The following is a 24,266-nucleotide window of genomic DNA, read 5'->3' as shown; positions in this document are numbered from 1 at the left end:
CTCATCAGACAGAATTCTCTAACATCCAATTCAGTTTACTTGGAAGATCTTGATTCAAGTTCATCTCCAATATTTCAACATTTTGCAATAAAAAGAGTTCCCATCTTGCCAAGCTGATAATCTGATGTCATACACAATGAGCTCAATAGATGTGGATCGTAAAAATCAGATAAAACCACATTTTCAAGAAAACTACAAAAGTGTTGCAGTAAAGTGAGGAAAACACAATATAAGGCCTCAGACACACGACTGTATGTGGTTAGTCGTCCTCAAACGGCAGATCCACTAAATACTGGCACCGGCCTTGTGCATCCCACACTTTCCTTAGTCCCTATTATAGAAATTCCTATTCTTGTCCTAAAAATGGACAAGAATAGGACATAATAATAATAAAATGTATTTATATAGCGCCACCATATTCCGCAGCGCTTTACAAATTCATAGGGTTAATGTACGAAACAAAAATAACTGGCTAATATGCAACTGAAACACTAGGAGTCAGGGCCCTGCTCGCAAGAGCTTACAATCTATGAGGAATTGGGGGTGACACATAAGGTAGTTTATTGTGATAAGTAGGATTTGAGCCATTATTGAACTGACAAGAGTGGTTCCAGCCGATCTGCTATGGCGTTGGGATTACTAGAGGATCGAGTTTAGGCAATAGGAGTTGGTGGGGGAGAGGTTTAGTCTGGGAAAAGTCAGTTTAGGTAGCTTGATAAGCCTGCCTGAAAAGATGTGTTTTTTAAGGCCCGTTTGAAGGTGGAGAAGTTGTGAATTGACCTAGTATTCCGGGGCAGAGTATTTAAGAGAGTAGGTGCAGCTCGAGAAAAGTCTTGAGGACGGGAGTGAGAGGTACCAATTATGGAGGTTATTAATCTTAGGTCGCTAACAGAACGGAGAGCACGAGTAGGGTGGTAGATGGAGATGAGGGAGGAGATGTATGGAGGCTCAGCACTGTGGAGAGCTTTGTGGGTGAGGGTGAGAAGTTTGAGCAGTATTCTGTGGTGGGTGGGCAACCAGTCAAGTGACTGGCACAGACTAGTAGCATCAGTGCAGTGGTTGGATGGATAGATGAGTCTGGCTGCAGCATTTAGAACAGACTGAAGAGGGGAGAGTTTAGTGAGAGAGAGAGACCGATTAGTAATGCGTTGCAGTAGTCAAGACGAGAATGAATCAAGGCAACAACAAGAGTTTTTGCCGTTTCCACCGTAAGAAAAGTGCGGATTCTGGCGATATTCTTGAGGTGCAGACGACAAGAGCGTGTAAGTGATTGAATATGGGGAACAAAGGAAAGATCAGAGTCACATGTGGCCCCAAGACAGCGGGCATGTTGCACAGGAGTTATGATAGTGCTGCAGACCGAAATTGAAATATCAAGTTTAGGTGAGTTAGTAGATAGGGGAAAGACAAGAAGTTCAGTTTTTGAGAGGTTCAGTTTTAGATACAGAGAGGACATGATGTTAGAGACAGCTGCCAGACAATTACTGGTGTTTTGGAGTAAAGCAGAGGGTGATGTCAGGGGATGAAGTGTTTAGTTGGGTGTCGTCAGCATAGAGATGGTATCGAAAGCCAAATCTACTGATAGTCTGTCCAATGGGGGCTGTATAGAGGGAGAAGAGTAGAGGACCTAGTACTGAGCCCTGAGGAACGCCGACATCAAGAGGAAGAGGAGAAGAAAAAGAGCCAGCGAATGATACACTAGAGGAGCGTCCAGAGAGATAGGAAGAGAACCAAGAGAGAGCAGTGTCCTTAAGGCCAATTGAGTGGAGCATGGTGAAGAGGAGTTTATGGTCTACGGTATCAAACGCTGCAGAGAGATCCAACAGAATCAGTAGAGAATAGTCACCATTTATGTTTTGCTGTTAGGAGATCGTTAGACACTTTAGTAAGGGTGCAGTTTCTGTAGCGTGAAGAGGGCGAAAGGCAGATTGTAATGGGTCAAGAAGAGAGTTTGCAGAGAGATAGCGTATTAAGCCAGAGTAGACAAGACGTTCAAGGAGTTTAGAGATGAAGGGGAGGTTAGAAACAGGTTTGTAGTCAGCAGCACAGGTTGGGTCAAGAGATGGTTTCTTTAGTAGTAGGGTGATAATAGAGTGTTTGAAAGAGGAGGGAAAGACACCAGAAGAGAGAGAGAGGCTAAAAATTGCAGTTAGGTGAGTGATGACAGTCGGGGAGAGGGACTGGAGGTGGTGTGATGGAATAGGATCACTGCTACAGGTTGTGGGTCGAGAAGAAGAGAGAAGCCTGGAGACTTCTTCCTCTGTTATAGGGTCAAAAGAGGAGAGAGAGCTTGTAGAGGAATTGGAGGGAGGAGGTTTGAAATTATTTGGGGACTGGGAGATTATTTCCTGCTGGATACTGCCAATCTTGTCTCTATAGTAAGTGGCCATGCCATCAGCGCAGAGGTCAGTGACAGGTTCAGGAACTTTAGGGCTTAGAAGGGAATGAAAAGTGTCAAAGAGTCGTTTTGGGTTATTTGAGAGTGAGGAGATGAGAGAGGTGAAGTACTTTTGTTTGGCAATTTTGAGAGCTGAATTATGTTATGAGCATAAATTTATAATGGAGGGATGGATGAAAGAGTCTAATGGTGGGAACCTCAAAAGAGGAGAATGTGAGAAAGGGTACAGGGGGAATGACCTGAAATGTGCACTGTGGAGAAAGTAGTAGGCCTACTTCTTATTGGGTCTGGGGGTATGGGAGAAGTGAAGTCCGCCATAGGATAGGGCAGCAGGGGAAGCAGTGTCAGAGAGTTGAAGCCAGGTTTCTGTAAGGGCTAGCAAGTTCACAGAACGTGAGAGGAAGAAATAGTGGATTGTGGGTAGTTTATTACGGACTGACCGTGCGATCCAGAGTAAGCAGTTAAAAGAGACTGGAGAGGATGTGCAGTTAACATTAATCAGATTTTTGGAGTTTCTGTGTGTGGCAGAGGAGACGTTAGCAACAGAGGGAGGGCCAGGATTTGGTTAAATACCCCCTGCAGCTAGTAGCAGCAGAACAGAAAGAGACAGCAAGTGGTTGAAAGATTTATATTGGTGTTTTTTTATGCTGCACCAGTGGAGGAAGATGGGTCAGGGTAATGTATGAGGGTATAGAGTGTATGGGAACTGAACAAGGGTGAGGGAAGGAGGGAGGAACTGATGTGGAGGACAGAGGGGGGACAGTGTGGTTGAATTTGAAAGTAGACGGCCATAGTGATGAGAAGAGCAGCCAGAGCCTGAGTGAGACAATATCGTAGCATACCTGTGCTGTGTGTAACTTTGTGTAGTACACACTGCATCTCAGTCTCCTGCCCTGTCTAACTGCCATGATTAACTGCCAAGCGCTTAGGCAAAATGGCGCTTTGGCAGAGATGGTGCTTTTGGCTAGTGTTGACCCCTGCGAGTGCTTCCCCTTAGACTGGGTCTATATTTATAGGAAGTGTGATCATAGAACTAGTGGTAATTTAGCTCATTAATCAATTAATCACTGAAGTAAGGCACATGAGAAGAGATGCTGTATGAAAGTAAACAAACAAAGCTAAGGATCTGGACGGGCCGTAAAATCACTACAGATCACAAGCATCAAGGTCAATTGGAAGAACATCTCTAGGACTACTCACAAAGATATCACACTTGCAGAAAATAGTATACATTGATGACTATGCAAAGTTCTATACCAGGGGAGATAGAAGCTGCACTATTAGGCTTGTGGAAAGCTGGGTGAAGCAATATTGTCCAAATGCAATGCAGACATACCTGTTATAAAACTGCCATGATTAACTGACAACCGCTTAGGCAAAATGGCGATTTGGCAGAGATGGTGCTTTTGGCTCGTGGGACATGTGCTGTGATGTGCAGAACGGTCAGAACACGGATGACATCTGTCTGCATTTTATGAGGCCCCATAGAAATGAATGGGTCAGCATCTGAGCCCCAACAAATGTGGATCAGAGGTGGACCAAAAATACTTCAGTGTGCATGAGGTCTAATGGTCATATTTTCGTATGGCCTTTAGACCTCATGCACACAGAAATATTTTTGGTCCTCGTTCGATCTACATTTGTTGGGGTTGGGGTTCGAATGAGAACCAATTGGTATGAGTTGGGGTGAAGTGGCAATTATTTACAGTGCGTTTCTAGAAGAGTAGTTGCCATTTTTTTATCACCTTGACCTTGCCAACTCTGTAGTTCAGCTTTCTTTTTTGTTAGAGGGACTCTTAGTACTCTTGTAAATTAAAGGGGTATTCTTATCCGGGACATTTATGTCATATAAATTGGATATGCCATAAATATCCAATACGTGCAGGTCCTATTTCGAGAATGGTGGACCAAAGTGAATGGAGAGCAAGCCATGCATGCACGGCCACCCTCCATTCAGAGCTATGTGACTTCCTAAAACAGCACTGAACTTGACTATCTCTGGAACTCCCAGAGAAATGGATACAGTGGCTGCGCACATGCCCGGCCTGCCACTCCGTTTATTTTGGAGAACTCCACTGGGTCCCTGTTCTCATAATTGGTGCGTGGTGGAAAAATACACCACATGTGAATCTAACCTTAGGCAACTCAATTTCTGAAGTATAGAAAACATTTTTGGAAAACTAATGTTGGTCTCAAGATCCTCAGCAAATGGAAAACTTGGAATATTCTACTAAATAAAGCTACTTTCATTGAAAGCAGATCCAAGGCTCCCGCAGGTTCTTCCCTCGGACATACAACATGGGATCCAGGGTTGTAACTAACATAGTGGCAGACAATGCGACTGCTACGAGGTTCAGGGCAAGAGATGGCCCAGTCTTAGTTGGGATTATCTCCTCTTCTACCTACCAGTCTCGGACTGGGGTGCTTTGGGACCACCACTTGAATTGATTATGGGGGCCCACTGTACAGCTACCATAAATGGAAATGTTTTCGGTCTCATGCACTTGATGGTAAAAACAGTGGGCAAAACAGAATTATATTGTGCACTATTACCCTATATCAAAGTTTTTTCATGAAGCAACGAACACATGGCTTTTAGTTGATGGCTTGTTGGTTATTTACAGTCAGCAGCATGGATGGTACTAAATGAACCACCCAGTCCCTCAGCCAGGCTAAACAACATCCAAAGTGAAGAAAATGTTTGCCGCCAACTGAAAAAGTTTATTGGAGTGAATATATCACAAGTAGAGATGAGCGAATATCATATTTTGATATTCGTTCACGCTTCGTTTGGTGGTAAAAGCAGAATTGCGCTATGGATACCATTACCGCGGACCATAACGCAATTCTATGACGGAATGCCTTTAGAGGCATTCCGTTATTTATTCCATCATAATAAAAGTCTATGGGCTGCAGAACGGATTCGTCCTGTTTCCGTTATGCAGGGGAGTCCTCTCCTGCATAAAAAATGATTTACCATATTTTTCGCCCCATAAGACGCACTTTCCCCCCACAAAAAAAAATCGGGGGGAAATGCCCCTGCGTCTTATGGGGCGAATGTTGACAGTTTAACATCGCAGTATGCGATGTACGAGCGAGAGGGGGAGGGACTGGGAGGAGCTGGGGTCGGCAATAGCGGCGGGACCGCTGCAGACACTGTACTATAGCCCCGCCGCTCCAGTGCTGCACAAATATAAAGTGTCTTATTCAATTAAAAGTGATTACACATGCCCCCCTCACTCCTATTACTACCGTACATCCTAACAGCTTCAGTAGAATGCCGGCAGGCCGGGCGGGCGGCAGCGTAACTCCCTGATGTCACGTGCCTGCGCCGCCTACTTTATGAATGAAGTAGGCGGCGCAGGCAAGTGACGTCCGTGAGTGACGCGCCGGCCGTCCGGCTTGGCTGACTGCATTGTACAGAAGCTGTTAGGATGTACGATACTATTAGGAGTGAGGGGGCATGTGTAATCACTTTTAATTGAATAAGACATTTTATATTTGTATACTGGAGCGGCGGGGGATCTGTGGATAACATCCGTGGATGACACAGTTAAGGGGTGGGGGTCTGTGGATGGCACTGTTATGGGCTGGGGGGGGTCTGTGGATGGCACTGTTATGGGCTGGGGGGGTCTGTGGATGGCACTGTTATGGGGTGGGGGGTCTGTGGATGGCACATATATAACAGTGCCATCCACAGATCCCCCCTGTAACAGTGCCAGCCACAGATCCCCCTGTAACAGTGCCAGCCACAGATCCCCCCATAACAGTGTCCATCATCAACAGATCCCCCCATAACAGTGTCCGTCATCCACAGATCCCCCCATAACAGTGTCCGTCATCCACAGATCCCCCCATAACAGTGTCCGTCATCCACAGATCCCCCTGTAACAGTGTCCGTCATCCACAGATCCCCCTGCAACAGTGTCAGTCATCCACAGATCCCCTATAACAGTGTCCGTCATCCACAGATCCCCCCTGTAACAGTGTCCGTCATCCACAGATCCCCCATAACAGTGTCCGTCATCCACAGATCCCCCCATAACAGTGTCCGTCATCCACAGATCCCCCATAACAGTGTCCGTCATCCATAGATCCCCCCATAACAGTGTCCGTCATCCACAGATCCCCCCTGTAACAGTGTCCGTCATCCAAAGATACCCCTGTAACAGTGTCCGTCATCCACAGATCCCCCTGTAACAGTGTCCGTCATCCACAGATCCCCCTATAACAGTGTCCGTCATCCACAGATCCCCATAACAGTGTCCATCATCCACAGATCCCCCCATAACAGTGTCCGTCATTCACAGATCCCCCCATAACAGTGTCCGTCATCCACAGATCCCCCCATAACAGTGTCCGTCATCCACAGATCCCCCCTGTAACAGTGTCCGTCATCCACAGATCCCCCATAACAGTGTCCATCATCCACAGATCCTCCCCATAACTGTGTCCGTCATCCACAGATCCCCCCATAACAGTGTCCGTCATCCACAGATCCCCCATAACAGTGTCCATCATCCACAGATCCCCCCATAACAGTGTCCGTCATCCACAGATCCCCCCATAACAGTGTCCGTCATCCACAGATCCTCCCATAACAGTGTCCGTCATCCACAGATCCCCAGTAATAGTGCCATCCACAGACCACCATTAGTTCCAAACCCACCAAAAGCACACCTTTTGGATAAAAATATTTTTTTTCTTATTTTCCTCCCCAAAAACCTAGGTGCGTCTTATTGGCCGGTGCGTCTTATAGGGCGAAAAATACGGTATGTAACGAACGAGAAAACCTTATGGCTGTCAAAAATGTATGTACTATAAATAAAAAATAATAATAAAAATGGAAAATGTGTAAAACAGTAAAAAAAAAAAAAAAAGTCTTTAATGCATCCAGAAAATATCGGGGGCATATGCAGAGGCAGTAGAGACTTCATGCACCTATTATGAGACCTTACTCCACCCTGATACCGACAAATGAATATCTTGAGCTTGGATTGAGCATAAAATCGGTGAGACGCCTACTCACCAAACAAATAGAGTCTATCATACACAAACACTGTAGGAGCTGTACGTTTTTTGGGGTACGGTTAGTATTAATGGTTCGGTGCCATGTATTTTCCACCACATGTAATTCAGCCTGGTATATGAACCACATCAGGGAGTCCTGATGATCTCCCTGTACAAACTTCAAATCTCAGATACACCCCGCCATCAGGAACATTTCTGTCAGCATGGCTTTTCTTCTCGTGATCGTGAAGTCTCCAGGACACAATACATGAGGGAACTTCCCTTTTGTACAGTTATGTAGAGCTGTTCCATTCCAGCCATATTAGTCAAGAATTTAAAGTAAAAAGGAAAACCGAGCTAAACGATCACCTGGGCAAACATAATCCCATGTCAAGTGATTTACAAGACAGCACTGACATAGAAACTACTGAACCAGCGGGGAATTTTCTGAGGCTTACGGGGTCGATAACAATATTGTAACTTGAGAGCAATTTTTTTTCAAAATCAAATAAAAATATTTTTGGGGGGTTCCTAGGTTACAGTGGACAACAGCTTTAACAGATGGAAGCAATATGCTGGCTGCTTAACGTCTTAGCATGGAGTGGTTCAGTAATATAATAAAGTCTGAAATCTTGATGGCCTTTGTATAAGTTGGTCCCAATACCAGCCTGTAACATTTCCTTTACAGTACATATAATGTACCGTAAGTCTGTGATGTTATTTCAGTTGATTATTTTTATTTGATCACCCATAAAAGGGTTTTCTGGGAACCAGAGGGTTCCACAATCCCACCTTCATTATTTGCCTATAGAAGAAACTTTGTAATATACTTATGTCCCAAAGTTGCATGGATCAGACCCTCAGGAACCTAGTGATGACTTATGTCCCAAAGTTGCATGGATCAGACCCTCAGGAACCTAGTGATGACTTATGTCCCAAAGTTGCATGGATCAGACCCTCAGGAACCTAGTAATGCTCCTCTTCTGAAAATTCAGTGTTATGGTGGTGGTCTATGTCCATTACTGCTTGCCGGCGTGTATGACTACTGCTTTGCCCTGAGGATACAGCCCTGCTAGCGCCACCCTTGCCCTGCCCGGAGGGCCCAGCCACCAGGGTAGCATTGATCTACTTTTCATGCAGGTCGATGCCTGCTTCCTGCCGGCAATGATTCTCACTGCCCATAAGGCGCATGCGCTCTTTGTCTCTTAAAGGGGCAGTGTGAGCACTTTGTTCTTCCCCAGTCTGTAGCTAGCCACCCTGGAGTATTTTAGGCACCTTTCCCTGTTGGAGGGTGTCCGAGCAATAGATTCTAGTTCTAGAGTCCTGCAAAGGTGTGTGATTAGATTGTTTGCCTGTCCAGTGTACTGACTTCTGCATAGCTTCTGGATATGACCCTTTGCTGCCTGATCTCTGTACTGATTCTGAGCTGCCCACTCTGATATTTGACTGGATGACAAGAACCCTGACTGGCCTGACCTCTACCTGTCCCAGACTGTGGGTCAGCAGTCAGTTGAACAGAAACTACTCCAAGAAGAATTGATCTAGTGGTTGCCCTGCAGCAAAGTCCAGGTCCCAGTACAGTTGTTAAAGGGTGAAGATCAGGGGGGCTATTTAAAAAACACTCTTAAAAGTAGCCTGAAGCTAAATCTGGTCAAGTGACACAGCGGATCTGCTTTGTTTCCAGTTTCCGTTGATGTCACATCCTTTACCAGGTCTCCGGCCTGGGCTATGAGCAAGATGTCAATTTCGCTCTGGACGGAGCCAGAACTATTTCCCTCCACAGCGCATGTATAGATGAGGTGGATTCGGTAGTTTGTGCACGCACCAGGGAGAGGAATGGTTCTGGCCCAGACCACAGTGGCAAAAATGTCCCATCCAGAGCACAGACTAGAAACCTGTTAAAGGATATGGATATTTTAAAAGAGAAGAAAGGTAAGACAGAAAGGTAAGTTTATTACAAACTTTCTGTGTGTCACAGTATGTGTACTTTAAAGGGGTTGTCTCACTTCAGCAAATGGCAAGTGAGACAACCCCTTTAAGGTGGCATTAAGGGCCCCATTGAAAATGGCCTATTGCTTACATTAAGTTTTATGTTAAATATATTTTAATCATTTCTTTTTTTTTTACATTTTCCATGTCATGATATTTAAAAATAAACATGAAATCCTGCAGTTTTCACCAGCGAGCCTCGTTATAGGCTGACATTCCTCAGATGATCACTTGTTAGCATCTCATTATCATCACTGGCTGGATTATAATGACAGGTAACAGCTACATATAGACAGCTCACCTCCTGCCCCTCTCTACACGAGTCACAGAGCATGCTCCCAGTACCATAGAAGTCAATCAGCATCTCCAAACTACAGGTTCCTATGGTCCATGTGGCTGTAACACATATCCCTGAATGCTGTTGACAGCACCTAAGGCAAGATGTCCGCCCCATAATAATGTACAGAAAACAGAATAAAAAACTACAATCAGAAAATAAAAATAAAAAATAAATTGTGATACTTCATACAAAACTGATACACTGTATGCAATTGTAGCCGTAATGGACGTCTCTCTTTAGATGTAGCAGAGCTGAGTTTATCAATGCTACAAATGAGTTTGCAATATTTTACAAGGTGCCACCTTTACTTTTCCATTTGACTTTGGATAAGCCTAAAACGAAGAGTTAAATGACAAATTCAGCTCTATTCATTGGTGGTGGTCATCACATTAGTCTTGTTAAATATTACATAAGGTGAGAGGGCGGTGGGTGTCAGTCCCCGCTGATAGAATACCTTTGTGTTTGGTCACGATCAGCGTGGTTTTTGCAGCTGACATCACACACTTAACACTTTCCCGACCTCTGCCTGCTTCAGTTGATTGAGAAGTCTTCAGGAGACTTGAGGGAATAATCAAGAATCTCAACCCCACCTTGAGCTTTCTTTTTTCGCTGGCATTGAATGCATGACCCGCTGACTGTGCTCAAGACGGCAGCCCACTCCTTAATGAGCGCAGATTATTATTTGGCATTCTCAGTCATTCCTTGGAAAAATAATCACTTAGAGTCATAGGATGAGGAAAGAGGTGGGTGAGATAACTGCCAAGTTACAAGATGCAGATGTAGGATGCTCGTGGGTGCCAGCCATGGAAATTGGTAAGGTAGGAAGGGGAATAATGGGAGTACAAACACTTGTGCGGCAGAGGGAAATCGGGATTTACTTAGGGCTCAAACACACAGGGTGATTCCCATCTCAAATCTTTATGGCACCTCCACAGGATTGGGGGCGAGCGAAACGCTACACGAATGAAATTTTTTGTGAATTTCCAAAAGAAGTCAATGGCTTGCACATACCTGGCTTTTGGCGTATAGCCTTTGTGTGGTTGTCTATTGGATGTCGTACATAATAGGAGTCTAAGACGCATCCAGCTATCCTCTTAATGCTGTTTCCAAACCATTTTGATGGGGTTTCCATCAATTTCTAACCTTTTTTTATGAAACAAACACCCTCTTCTCTTCCGAGCAGGGGGTGCCTAGGGTTCTCCCATAAACTTCCATTGTGCTCGGGTGCTCGGTAGAACACACGAGCATACCGATGTGTCCGGTCCGAGCACACGAGCATACCGATGTGTCCGGCCCGAGCACACGAGCATACCGATGTGTCCGGCCCGAGCACACGAGCATACCGATGTGTCCGGCCCGAGCACACGAGCATACCGATGTGTCCGGCCCGAGCACACGAGCATACCGATGTGTCCGGCCCGAGCACACGAGCATACCGATGTGTCCGGCCCGAGCACACGAGCATACCGATGTGTCCGGCCCGAGCACACGAGCATACCGATGTGTCCGGCCCGAGCACACGAGCATACCGATGTGTCAGGCCCGAGCACACGAGCATACCGATGTCTCCGGCCAGAGCACACGAGCATACCGATGTCTCCGGCCCCAGCACACGAGCATACCGATGTGGGGTCATTTTTGGACCCTTTTTAAGGTCCAGTGTGTTATTAAATAGGCTTTTAGTTACCACCGGCTGCCATACCCATAGCCATACATGTCACTGTCATTACTAATCGTGTCTTGGCGCTAAAGAGCTGGAAAGGGGTTGGGTACAGTCCTAGGCAACTGGAGCACTTTTGATTTGGGTCGAATTTATTCGGATGGAATTGAATCTGACGGCCGATTCAACCACATTGAACTGGAAATTTTGGGAAATTCACTCGTCTCCACACAGGATACATATCATATAGATTTAGGTCCCACTCCTGGGACCAGCACTAAAGATGAGCGAAGAATTTGAAAATTCTATTTGGCTGTTTCACCAAATTTTAGAAAAAAAAATTGCTATGTGATGAATTAGGCTACTTTTACATTAGCGCTTAAAATTCCACTATTGAGATGCGTCAAAGGATCTCAATAGCGGATAAAAACACGTCAGTTTTGTCCCCATTCATCGTCAATGGGGACAAAACTGAATGAAACGGAGTGCACCAACATGCATTCCATTCCGTTTGGTTGCGCTCCCATCGCGGACGGAATAACGCTGCAAGCAGTGTTTTTCTGTCCGCGATGTTGTGCGGAGCAAGACAGACAGACAATGTAAGTCAATGGTGACGGATCCGTTTTCTCTGACACAATAGAGAACAGATCTGTCTTGGCTATTTTAGAGATAATACAACCGGATCCGTTCATGATGGATGCATGCGGTTGTATTATTGTAACTGAAAAAATATATATAATTCTTACCTGCTCCATTTGCTTGCGATGGGCCAGCCGGCTTCATCTTGCTTAAAGAGTTGGCGTGAAATCTTTCGCTGGCCGGTGTGGTGACTTCATATGTCGCAAGCAAATGGAGCAGGTAAGTATAATTTTCCCCCAAAAAAATTTGCACTATTTTAGGTTAAATCGATTCGCTACCATGAAGCACGAGGAAATTCAGCTTCGCGATTTTATCCAGAAGTTTTGGATCGAAGTCTACTTTGTGGACTTCAATTCGCTCAATGCTAACCAGCATCTATCCCTAGAGACCCCCTTCACTGTGTCCATTAGACTCCCCATGTTCCATGTGCTGTTTGCATTTTTTTGCAAATCCACTGACTTCAATGGCTCAGTGGTCTGCATTTTACGGACACATTTTATCTTTTTGCAGAATGGACATACGGATGTGGAGAGCACATGGACGATCCGCAATCAAAATGTGGACCGCAGATCCATTGAAGTCAATGGGTCCGCAAAAAATGCTGATGCAACGCGGATGGTATCCGTATTTTTTGGATCCGCAATTTGTGGACCGCAAATGACATGCAGTCATGTGCATGAGGCCTTATTAGGCTGACGCTACACTCAGATTTTGGTCATGACACCTGATGCACGGCCATCGATCACTTTGTAGCAGAGCAGCCAGTGAACTGAATGGGTTGCAGAGCAATTTAGTGACCCCAGAATTGGAAAAAATCCAGCGAGATTTTTTATTTTATTCTGGGGTCACAGTCGTGGCAACTTAAGAGTCATGCTGCAAAACCATTCTGTTCAATGGCTCCACCTCTATACCGCGATCACTAGTTGCACGGTGAATACCACAGCCAAGATCTCATGTGGTCCCAGCCTTACAAATCCATTTTAGGGCCCTTGCACACGACCATATGCCCTCCGAGACGGGAGTGCACAGCATCATAGGTTACTGTGATACTCTGCACGTCGGGCCGCCTGCGGTGCTATTGTCCCGCACTCACATGATCTTATGAGTGCGGGACAATAGCACCGCTTGCGGCCCGACGTGCACAGTATCACAGTAACTTATGATGCTGCGCACTTCTGTGCGCACACTCGATGCTGCTCCGGGACATATGGCCCGCTCGCAGACCGTATGTCTCAGAGGACATACGGTCATGTGCAAGAGGCCTTAATTATATCATTTTTTTTTTTATTAATAAAAAAACTGCCAAAACATGGCTAATGGTTTGAATCCACACCGCAAATCTGAAGAATTTTTTGCCACATCTAGACTTCCCCTTGCTGACTACTGTATATAAAAAAAAACGTAAAATTCAAATTTACTATTTTAATTTCATTTGAAATAACACAAAATTTTAGAAATTGGTTGACTATTTTTTAAAGTAACACATCAAAAGATTTTTTGTTTTCTAAACCAGACCCTATGGTACCCCTTTATAAGGGCTCATACACATGAACATATTTTTTTTTCTGTGCCCGTGACGGTTTTTTTGTGGCCCGTATGCGGAACCATTTACTTCAATGGGGCAGGAAAAAAAAACGGAAATGACTCCATGTGCATTCCGTGTCTGTGTGTCTGCATGGCTGTTCCGCAAAAAATAAAAAATAAAGGAACATGTCCTATTATTGTCCGCATCATGGACAAGGATAGAATTGTTCTATTGAGGGCCGACCCTTCCGTTCCGCAAAATGCAGAATGCACACGGCCGGTATCTGTGTTTTGCGAATCCGCAATTTGTGGACCGCAAAAATGGCTACGATCCCTTACACTTTTTTATGCACTGTCCTTTGTGGTTCAGATAATGGGACAACTGTTCTGTGGAAATTGGGACACTGGGAGAATTGATTTGAATATTTATGCCATTTTCAAAATCTCTGTTTGCTGTCAGTGAATAGGAACATTCATTGGAAAACCCAGGAAGATCCAACAAAATTTTGAAAATAGTTATATCCTGCCTAGATGCCCTTCTTCTCTCTGAATCGCTCTTCTTCCGATACAAAGCTACAATGTATCAACATAGGCTAAAGGTATCAGCTAGTAGTCCGGGATGTCTAGACCGGGTACAATTGTAACAAACTCTCAGCTGTGAAACTGTTAGGTCTGTACAAGTTTTTAGCTTCTAGCTTTGAATATAAATGTTTCTATTCACTGGCAGTCAACAGAGATATTGAAAGCAATGGCAGAGGTTAGGAAATTGCAGAACTTTTTTTTTGTTATACAGGGACTCAGCTGGGAACATCCTTCAGGCTAGGGTTACATGGCGACATTTGCCCGCTGTAAAATCTCAGTATTAATGCAACCTCCATGTTACCCAAAGGGGAACAAAAAGTCCCACCTGGCAAGATTTTTTTTATTTTTGTTGCTTTTTTTAATCATGACCATTGAGGCCAGTGATTGGCTGCAGCAGCGGAACTGCAGAGGAAGGAGGCTGGCCTTAGCTGCAACTGGACCCAAAAATGTGGCCATATTATAGCCATATGAACCCGCCTTAGGCCAGGGCTATCGACAGTCTATTATAAATGCATTTGTTGCCACAGTGTATTCCTATGAACTGTCTATATCAGCTATTACCCAGCAAATGTTTTACTGCACATGGAGCCTTGAAGAACCACAAATTTATTTAATTTAATAGAGAGTGATGTAATTAGGACATTTCTATATTATTTAATTGAAAAAAAATTGCCTGCCTCCACCTGAAAAAAAAAAAGCTATAAAGTCAAAGCCACTTGTCAGAAGGGAGGCACCCACTGCTTCTGAGAGACATGCATCTACTTGTGCAGCTGAAACAGTGAATAATAGGGGTGAAAGAGACTTTAGGGGACCCCAAGCATAACTGTTTCTTCACAGTTATGATTGTACAAAGAAGCACAGCCATTATGCTAACTTTTTTTGAAAACTCAAGTACGCTTTAAAAGTGGTAAATACAATAAGCATTATCCTTGGGTTTCTCTATTCTGTTACATCTCATCGAGCTATCATGTAGTGATATCTGCTTAGTCAAAGAATGAAGCATTTAATGGTACATAATTATGCCATACAATCAGCATTTTCAATTCAACTGCATGGAAAAGCTGGATGACAACTGCCATAGGGGCAGTAATGTTTTAAAGGGGTTGTTGTCTCACTTCAGCAAATGGCATTTATTATGTAGAGAAAGCTAATACAAGACACGTCCTAATGTATTGTGATTGTCCATATTGCCTCCTTTGCTGACTTGATTCATTTTTCCATCACATTATACACTGCTTGTTTCCTTGGTTACCACCACGCTGCAATCCAGCAATGGTGGTCGTGCTTGCACAGTATAAAAAAATGCTGGACTACTGTATGCACAGTCCCGCAGTCCCGGCCACTAGAGAGGCTGTCGCTTTTTCCTGTAGTGTGCAAGCACGGCCACCACTGCTGGATTACAGGGTGGTCGTAACCATGAAAGCAAGCAATGTATAATGAGATGGAAAAATGAATCAAGCCAGCAAAGGAGGCAATATGGAGAATCACAATACATTAGTAAGCACCTTGTATTAACTTTCTCTACATGATAAATGCCATTTGCTGAAGTGAGACAACGCCACCCAGCTTTCCCAGAAACAGATGCAACTTAGAAACATCTTGTGTGTCGCAAGTAGTCAAATAAATAAAACTAAATTGAACAACGGTGGCGGACAAACACGGGTGTGATATTTCCATCTGCAAGGTCTGATTTTGTACTCCGCAGCGCTTGTATTTAGCTGGTGCAACAGTAAACAGCTTGCTTGCAAGACTTCCAGAAATATCTTCCTTCTATCTGCTGTACACTACTGCCATCTAGTGGTGGTAAAGGACCACACACACTTGAAAATGGTCACTGACTCTAAAGAACACCTGGAAAACTTCGGGTCCATTCACACGACCGCACTTTCGTTCTGCATTTTGCGGAACGGAATTGCAGACCCATTCATTCCTATGGGGCAGCACGATGTGCTGCCTGGACAGGGAATTGCGGACTCGCACTTCCGGGTCCGCAATTCCGTTCCCGAAAAAAAAATAGAACATGTCCTATTCTTGCCCGATATTCTATAGTGTCGGCAATGTGCGGTCCGCAAAATTGTTTTGCCGATCTGTGGATCCGCAAAACACGTTGCAGACGTGTGAATGGACCCTTAATGTGATTGAGCTGAGACTGACAAAGTATAAACTTCTGATGGTGCTTGGTCAATGATCAGACAACCAAGGTGCTTCATTTTGGGTTCTGCAGCAGGGTATATTTTGAGGCAGAGTCACATTAATACTGGGTGGCATCTCCTCTTGTTGTCTTGGTCATACAGATGCTGGATGTCCTCCTGTGGTCATTCGAAGCTCTTTTAACTTGGACTCCTAGTTCAGCCATGGTGGTTGTTGGCTGCTGTGCGTAGGAGATCCATTGTCCCATCCAGTTCCAGGCGATGGCATAGAGATCTGGTGATCGAGCCTGCTAGGGGAACTGCTGGATACCCTGAAGAGCACATTGTGTACAGTGGGTTATATTCGGGTGGAGATTATCTTGTTGGATCTCCTAACTGAGTCAAAAAAAGCCAGTAGGACTGGTTCCATCATGTCCTGGACATACCGAAGGCTGGTCAATGTTACCTACACAATTACCAGATGGGAACGGCCATGGAAGATAACGGTGCCCCACAACATGACAGCTGGTACTAGTCCCATGCGTCTCTGCATGATGGCAGTAGGTGCTCTCCAGCCCTCCTGGGAACCCTATTACTGCCATTACTGTTCAGGGATGAAAGCAGTTTCTGCCTTGGAAATAATGATGGCCTCATTACATACCATCCAGTCGAAGGGGGACACTCCCGGCAGCATTCACAGCCGTTTCCTGCCATGTCCATACAGCAGCAGGAAGTGGGGGGCGGTGGGGACCCCTGTAGCATCAGGACTGCATCAGCGGGGGATCGGTAAGTAGGTATAAATTCTGCTTAGTTTTTTGTGCATGTGCAGCTCTTGGGCCTCTTTAAATCTAAGCACAAAATCCAAAAATCTGATTATAAACATTTTAAAGTCAAAATTGCACCAAATAATGAAAAATTTGTGAGGTCTAATATACAGGCAGGAGCTAGACAGTTTCTGGCGCAATTTAATACGTTTATTTATGTATTTCTATTTCCCAGGTCAAAAAGTGGGACATTTAAAGGGATTATCCAAGACTAAAAAATGCCCCCCATATGCCCGGGCCCCTCACACTGAATATACTTACCTCTCTCCTTACACCCTGCTGACACCTGTGATTTGACAACAGATTTGCACATTGTGTCCCGAGTGTCCATTTACCATACGCACCATTAAATGACCTCCAAAAATGAATGAGGGCCATCTGTCCCCATAGACGCATACTGGAAAAAATAAAATGTAGACCACGTGGTATACTTTATACAGTATTCTTTCATCAGGGATGCCTCTTTAGGGTATGGCTGCACGGCGACACTGGTTGCGGCCAGTAGCGGTGATCCCATAGAAATGTATGAGATCGCAGCCCGAGTAACTGCACACTTCACTTAATTGGTCAGTTACGGGGCCAAAACTGACCAAATAACTCAAGAATGACTCCGCCTTACAGGTCAATGTTAGCGTCAAGAAGAAGTGCACTCCTTTTACACCGTCGTCAGCTGATTCCACATAGATGTCTACAGACCTGTTCTATTAAACGTGTATACAAGTAGAGCCCCCCGACAGAGTGGAGAGGGTGTCAGCAGTAAGTTTGTGTTGACGTCACTGATTATTTTGCCCTTCCTCTGATCCGTCAGAACAATAACCCAATGAACCGAATTCCATTATCCTTTCATTGTTGAAATTTTTGATGTGAAACAGGCTTTTTTCTGGAAAATTGATGGGTGATTGTAGACCTCCTTTTGCTGTATGGACTGAATTACGTCATCGTGGGTCCAGCAGCAAACATAATGAAGACGCTGATGACAACACACCAGCAGACTTTGCCTTTACCGTCTATTCAGAATTAAATCAAGCAGCTCCAGTAAGTTGAAAATATTCATGTTATCAGTGACTGCCAGACCCCTGCACTGATCGGGCGGGCGCAGCTCCTGCACCCGCCCGATCAGCCCACCGTACATGTATGGCGCCGGTCCTTAAGGGGTTAAATCAAGCAGCTTCAGTATGTTGAAAATATTCATGTGTTTGTATCTGCTCCGTCTGCATTCGATCTTCACAGCACACAAGACATGACAGGAGAGCCTCTGCTTTGGAGTCCAAGTCCAGTTTCTTAAGATCAGGAGTTCAGCAGAATTGTGCGTAACATTCTTGCCAGAATTGTGCCAGAATTGTGCCATAACAAAGGGACTTCCGTAGGCATACACATCAGAGGAAGCTGAAGATGGTTGCCCCAATTTTAATTCAGGAGCAAAAAACTGTGGGAAGCAAATAGAGGTGGCTGAACTCTGCTGCTCTGTATCATTTGTGAAGTCAATGACTCCAACTATGCCCCTCTCGCGATTTACAGCAAATAAATTATTTTCATGTAGAGATCCAAGAATTATGTTGGAGGCATGTAGTGTATGCAAGCCATGTGCGACCCCTCTCATCACTCTCACGCTGTTCTGCACCTGGTTTGCCTGGGCGAACGGAGTCACGCTTAAAGGGGTTGTCCGGGTTCAGAGCTGAACCCGGACATACCCTTTTTTTCACCCAGGCAGCCTGCCTGAGGGGGGTAGTTTATAGCTCCTCCTACCAAGCTATTTACATAGACACTCCCCTATCACTGCCAATAACACCCAGCTAGTTTATAGCGCCTCCCACTCAACTAGTTACATAGACACTCCCCTATCACTGCCCCTAAAAACACCCAGCTAGTTCATAGTTCCTCCCACCCAGCTATTTACATAGACACTCCCCTGCCCCGCCTATGGACATAAGATCACAGGAAATAAGAAAGAACTGCATGGACATGATCATGTGACATCAGCCCAGAACGGGAGATAGGAGCAATAAAGGGAAAATAAATACATGACATAATGACAGCTATGATTATTTTAAAGGATTGTGATGCCAAGTGGATCCCCTTTAAAAACTTGTTGTGGGGATGTTATGACGCTGCTTCTATCACTATGACTAGTCAGATTGGGTATTGATGGGAAAAGCGGATGTTAATTCACTTTCTGCTCTGTATAAAGCTCTTAAAAAGGCAACACTGCCCCCTGCTGTTGCAACTGTGTATTTAATGCTTTCTAGGCAATTCAATGCAGGCTTGCATGAAATCAGTAGAACATAATAGGTGCGGGATTATAATTATTTCTAGATTATCAGACAAGTAATGGACAAGTATAAGAAACTCATCTGTAAGGGTATAGATTCTCTACCAAGGCAGCCCTAAGTAAAACGTGAACATAACATTTGCTAAAATCTTTTTAAATCATGAGTTTCCTAATCGAGTGAATCTCGTGTTCCGATTCTTCCCAAAATTTTAATTGCATACAATTTTGTGCTGGAAGCCAGGACCACCTTATTAGACTTTCTGGATTTTCGGATGCCAGATTAAAGGAATTTCACATATTAATAAAGGGGACATTTCTCCGTTGTTGCTATTTACATGCTCTTTGGAAACATAGGGAGTCGTTTTAGATGCCGATCTTAATAACCCCTGCGCTGGCGGTGAAACTGCCCAAAATTACGTAGGCACTGGCCTCTACATAACTTCGGCGCATCCACCGCCAGTCTACATCTACGCCAGCTCCCTTTGCTGGCGTAGAGATTTAGAACATTTTCTACTCCTAAAGCAGGCGTAGAACATGATAAATGAGATGGACCTGTCTGCCACTCCCCCTTCGCCGTCCACGCCCCTACGCCATCCACGCCCCCTACGCCGTCCACGCCCCCTTTTTTAGACCTGGCATGAGCGGGGAAAAGTTGCAGATTGTGGTGTAAATAACCTTTGTGCCTCAATCTGCACCAGATATATGCTAGAAAACTGGTGTATATCTGATAGCAAATTAACTCCATACTTTTTTTTTAAGTCTCAGGGCTCATCCAGACGGCCGTATGAATGAGTCCGCATCCGTTCCACAATTTTGCTGATCAGGTGCAGACCCATTCATTTCAATGGGGCCGCAAAAGATGTGTGCTGTCTGTATCCGCAGTTCCGTTCCGCGGCCCTGCAAAAAAGATCTCGGGCAAGAATAGGCATTTCTATCATAGTGCCGGCCATGTGCGGTCTGCAAAAGGCAAGCGCATACGGCCGGTATCTGTGTTTTGCAGATCCGCAAAACACTGCGGTCGTGCGAATGCGCCCTTATAAACTGATGACCTATGATGGGTGGGGGTCCAACCTCTGTGATCCTCCCTGACCCTGAAAATGACGGGGATGAAGCTCCGGTGCACTGCTGCTTCTCCTTCTCTGGTTTTCGCACCACAGCAGTGTCCCAGTCACCCACTGTGCAGGGATCTGCTATGAAGCTCCATTCTAATGAATGAGGCCAGCTGCAGCACAGCGGGTGCACAGGAGAGGTGCAGGGAAGACCTAGAAGGGAACGCAGCACTGCAGCTGAGATTTTTCTTACTTAGGATCAAGAAGGATCCCACTGGTCCAGACCTCCTGCACCAGTTATATCCTAGGCATCACTTTACACTATGGGAATACCCTTTTAAAGTGACAACCTGAAGAAGAACGGGAGCTTTGAAATGTACAAACAACGGCAGGAGAAGCAGCTTGAGTCCAGATGTATGACACCCGACGTCACTCCACCAAGCTGCATCTTCCTCCAGATGTTACAATCCATGGCAATAGGCGGTTCAGCTGACCTGGCAGCCTGGCCTCTCCCACTATTGTTTTCCATTGTTTTCAAGGATCGGTGCTAGACACGGCTAGTTCCTCTCTAGTACCTGGCATCCACCGCTTCACGAAGTCCAAATGAGAAGACTGTCCATGTGCATCCACCTCCCCCAAAAAATCCATAGGAGTTCTGGACATCAGGCTTGACTAGATGATGTCATACAACTGTGCACAAATAGCAGTAAAATCACAGTAAGGATGCAGCTTCAATTGTTTTCTATGGGTAAAATAAAAATTATTGAAAGGGACAGTATGACTATAGCAAAAATTCTGACCAAGCGGGAAATTTTGTGTAAGGCTACTTTCACACTAGCGTTTCTATTTTCCGGTATTGAGATCCGTCATAGGGTTTCCATACCTGAAAAAAAAAATGCTTTCGTTTTGTCCCCACTTATTGTCAATGGGGACAAAACGTAACTGAACAGCCAATGGACCCCCGTTAATGTGACCACCTGACATGTCATCTTTAAATACCTAAATTAAACTACAGTATAGATCACAGAATGGTTACAGCCTTAGGGTCCATTCACACGTCCGTATGTGTTTTGCAGACCGCACATCGCCAGCACTCTCATATAAAGTGCCTTTTCTTGTCCGCAATTGCGAACAAGAATCGGACATGTTCTATTTATATATTTTTTTCACGGAACAGAAGTGCAGATCCGGACAGCACATTCCGGCCCCATTGAAAATGAATGGGTCCGCACCTGTTCCACAAAATTGCGGAACGGATGCAGACCCATTTTGCGGACGTGTGAATGGACCCTAAAAGGGGAATGTGGCACCATTATTCAGCATAAAAACCTACTTACTTTTCTAATTTAGTTTATGTCACCAAAATGCTCTAGTTGTGAGATATTCTTTTTAATCTGCACACATGCTCAGTTTCATTCTTCAATTGCTGTGAAAGGGCACACCCCCTGAGCTGTGATAGGTAAAGAGCTGCAGCAGAAAGGACCCCACCCCCTGCCCTGAAATGTGATAGAGAGAGTGCTGCAGCATAAAGGACACACCCCTGGTCTGTGATAGGGAAAAAGCTCCAGCAGAAAGGACACATCTTCTAAACTGTGATAGGGAGAGAGAGAGCTGCAGCAGAAAGGACACACCTCTGGGCTGTGATTGGTAGAGAGCTGCAGCAGAAAGGACACACCTCTGGGCTGTGATTGGTAGAGAGCTGCAGCAGAAAGGACACATCCCCTGAGCTGTGATAGGGAGAGAGCTGTAGCTGAAAGGATACACCCCCATTGGCTTTTATAGGAGAGAGCTGCAGCAGAAAGCACATGGCCCCTGAGAAAGGACACACCCACTCAATTTCCAACCTGAAGAAAATATAGCAGGGAAATGAATGGTGAGATCTATGGAGTTTTTTTTATTTTTCTTATTTTGATCAGTCATGGAATAAACCATTTAAAGGGGTTATCCAGAAAATTATATTTATGACTTATCCTCAGGATAAGTTATCAGTATCTGGATGGGAGGGAGGGGGGGGGGGGGTTGCAACAACAGGGACCCCACCAATCAGCTGTTAGAAGAGGCCTTGAGCTCCTTAGCCTCTTCCTAGGCCAGTGCATCACTGTCCATCGGTCACATGGCCTAGTTGGAGCTGCAATACCAAGCGCAGCCACTATACAATGTGGTGCTGTCCTTGGAGAGCTGCCAAGAGCCTGCATGAATCACCAGACGTCCTGTTAGCACAGCGACTCCCTGAAATAGCTGATTGGCAGGGTGCTGGACCCCAGCTGATGTAATAATGATGACCTAGCCGGAGGATAAGTCATCATTATGATTTCCCAGATAACCCCTTTAAAGGACTTTTTTTTCACTTACATAAAGGTTGCTAATTCATTAGAGCAGGCATGCTCAACCTGCGGCCCTCCAGCTGTTGTAAAACTACAACTCCCACAATGCCCTGCTGTAGGCTGATTGCTGTAGGCTGTTTGGGCATGCTGGGAGTTGTAGTTTTGCAACAGCTGGAGGGCCGCAGGTTGAGCATGCCTGCATTAGAGGATCCCAAAATGTTGCTGTCTGCCATTTTAATCATGTTAAAAAATGTCCCTGTTAAAAGTTATTTCGCTGCTTGTGCCCCACGCTCCTGGTGACACCTGCTGCAGGTGGTCGCACATGCTTAGTTCTGCATCTCCTTGTAGCACCTGCACTGCTCCATGACTGCCTTTTCATCTGCACTTGCACAAGCACAGTGCTTCCAGATTTTCTCTGTAGTAGAGATGAGCAAACTTCTTGAAATTAGTTTAATCTCCAAATGGTCAAATTTTTCCCATCAGGAGCGATGCGGGTGCCGGGGAGCGGGGTGAGTAAAATTTATATGAGGGGCCCGGGTATTTGGGGAGGCATGTTTTACACTTTGGATAACCCCTTTAAGAGAAAATTTCCCTGGTTAGCGTGACCACCATCATTAGGCATTAGGTTTAGTATTAATTTCTTTTTGGAAGGAAAGCTAATTTGAATATCTTTCCCAGAAACCCAAAGGTATGCAAATGAGCCTCCCTTCTAAAAAGGAAAGAACACTAAATGTATCTGATGCCAGTAGAAATAAAATATGTTTCCCAGAAACGTAGAGCAGCGTTAGCAGGAATACTATGCTCCTCATGTTACAGTGCTGCCCATAATTATTCATACCCCTGGCAAATTTTGACTTAAAGTTACTTTTATTCAACCAGCAAGTCATTTTTTGACGGGAAATGACATAAGTGTCTCCCAAAAGATAATAAGACGATGTAGAAGAGGCATTATTATGGAAAAAAAAGATTTCTCAGCTTTTGTTTACATTTGAGCAAAAAATACAAGATGTTCCGCACTGTGGAAAATCTCAGATGACGTGGTCGGAAGCCAAAAGTGACACCTGTGCTGGCCAGGAGGATAGTTAGAGAGGTGAAAAAGAATCCAAGGATTGCTACCAAGACCATCCTGGTGAATCTGGGCTCTGCTGGTGGCAATGTCTCAAGGCAGACAATCCAACGCACACTGCACAATGCTGGGTTCCACTTCTCCAGATAAGGCACACAAAAGCTCGCTTGGCCTTTGCAAAAGCTCATCTGGACAAAGAAGAAGACTTCTGGTCTTCTGTGTTATGGTCAGATGAAACAAAAATTGAATTGTTTGGTCACAATGATGTTTCCTTCATTTGGCGTAAAAAAGGATAAGCCTTCCACCCAAGGAAGACTATCCCCACTGTCAAACATGGTGGTGGGAACCTAATGCTTTGGGGGTGTTTTTCAGCCAATGGACCAGGGAACCTAATCACAGTAAACGGCACCATGAAAAAAGAGCAATACATGAGGATTCTCAACGACAACATCAGGCAGTCTGC

The sequence above is a fragment of the Bufo gargarizans genome, chromosome 5 (assembly GCF_014858855.1).
Source record: "Bufo gargarizans isolate SCDJY-AF-19 chromosome 5, ASM1485885v1, whole genome shotgun sequence".
NCBI lineage: Eukaryota > Metazoa > Chordata > Amphibia > Anura > Bufonidae > Bufo > Bufo gargarizans.
The sequence above is the reverse complement of the archived record's forward strand: the minus strand, read 5'-3'. Positions refer to the sequence as shown.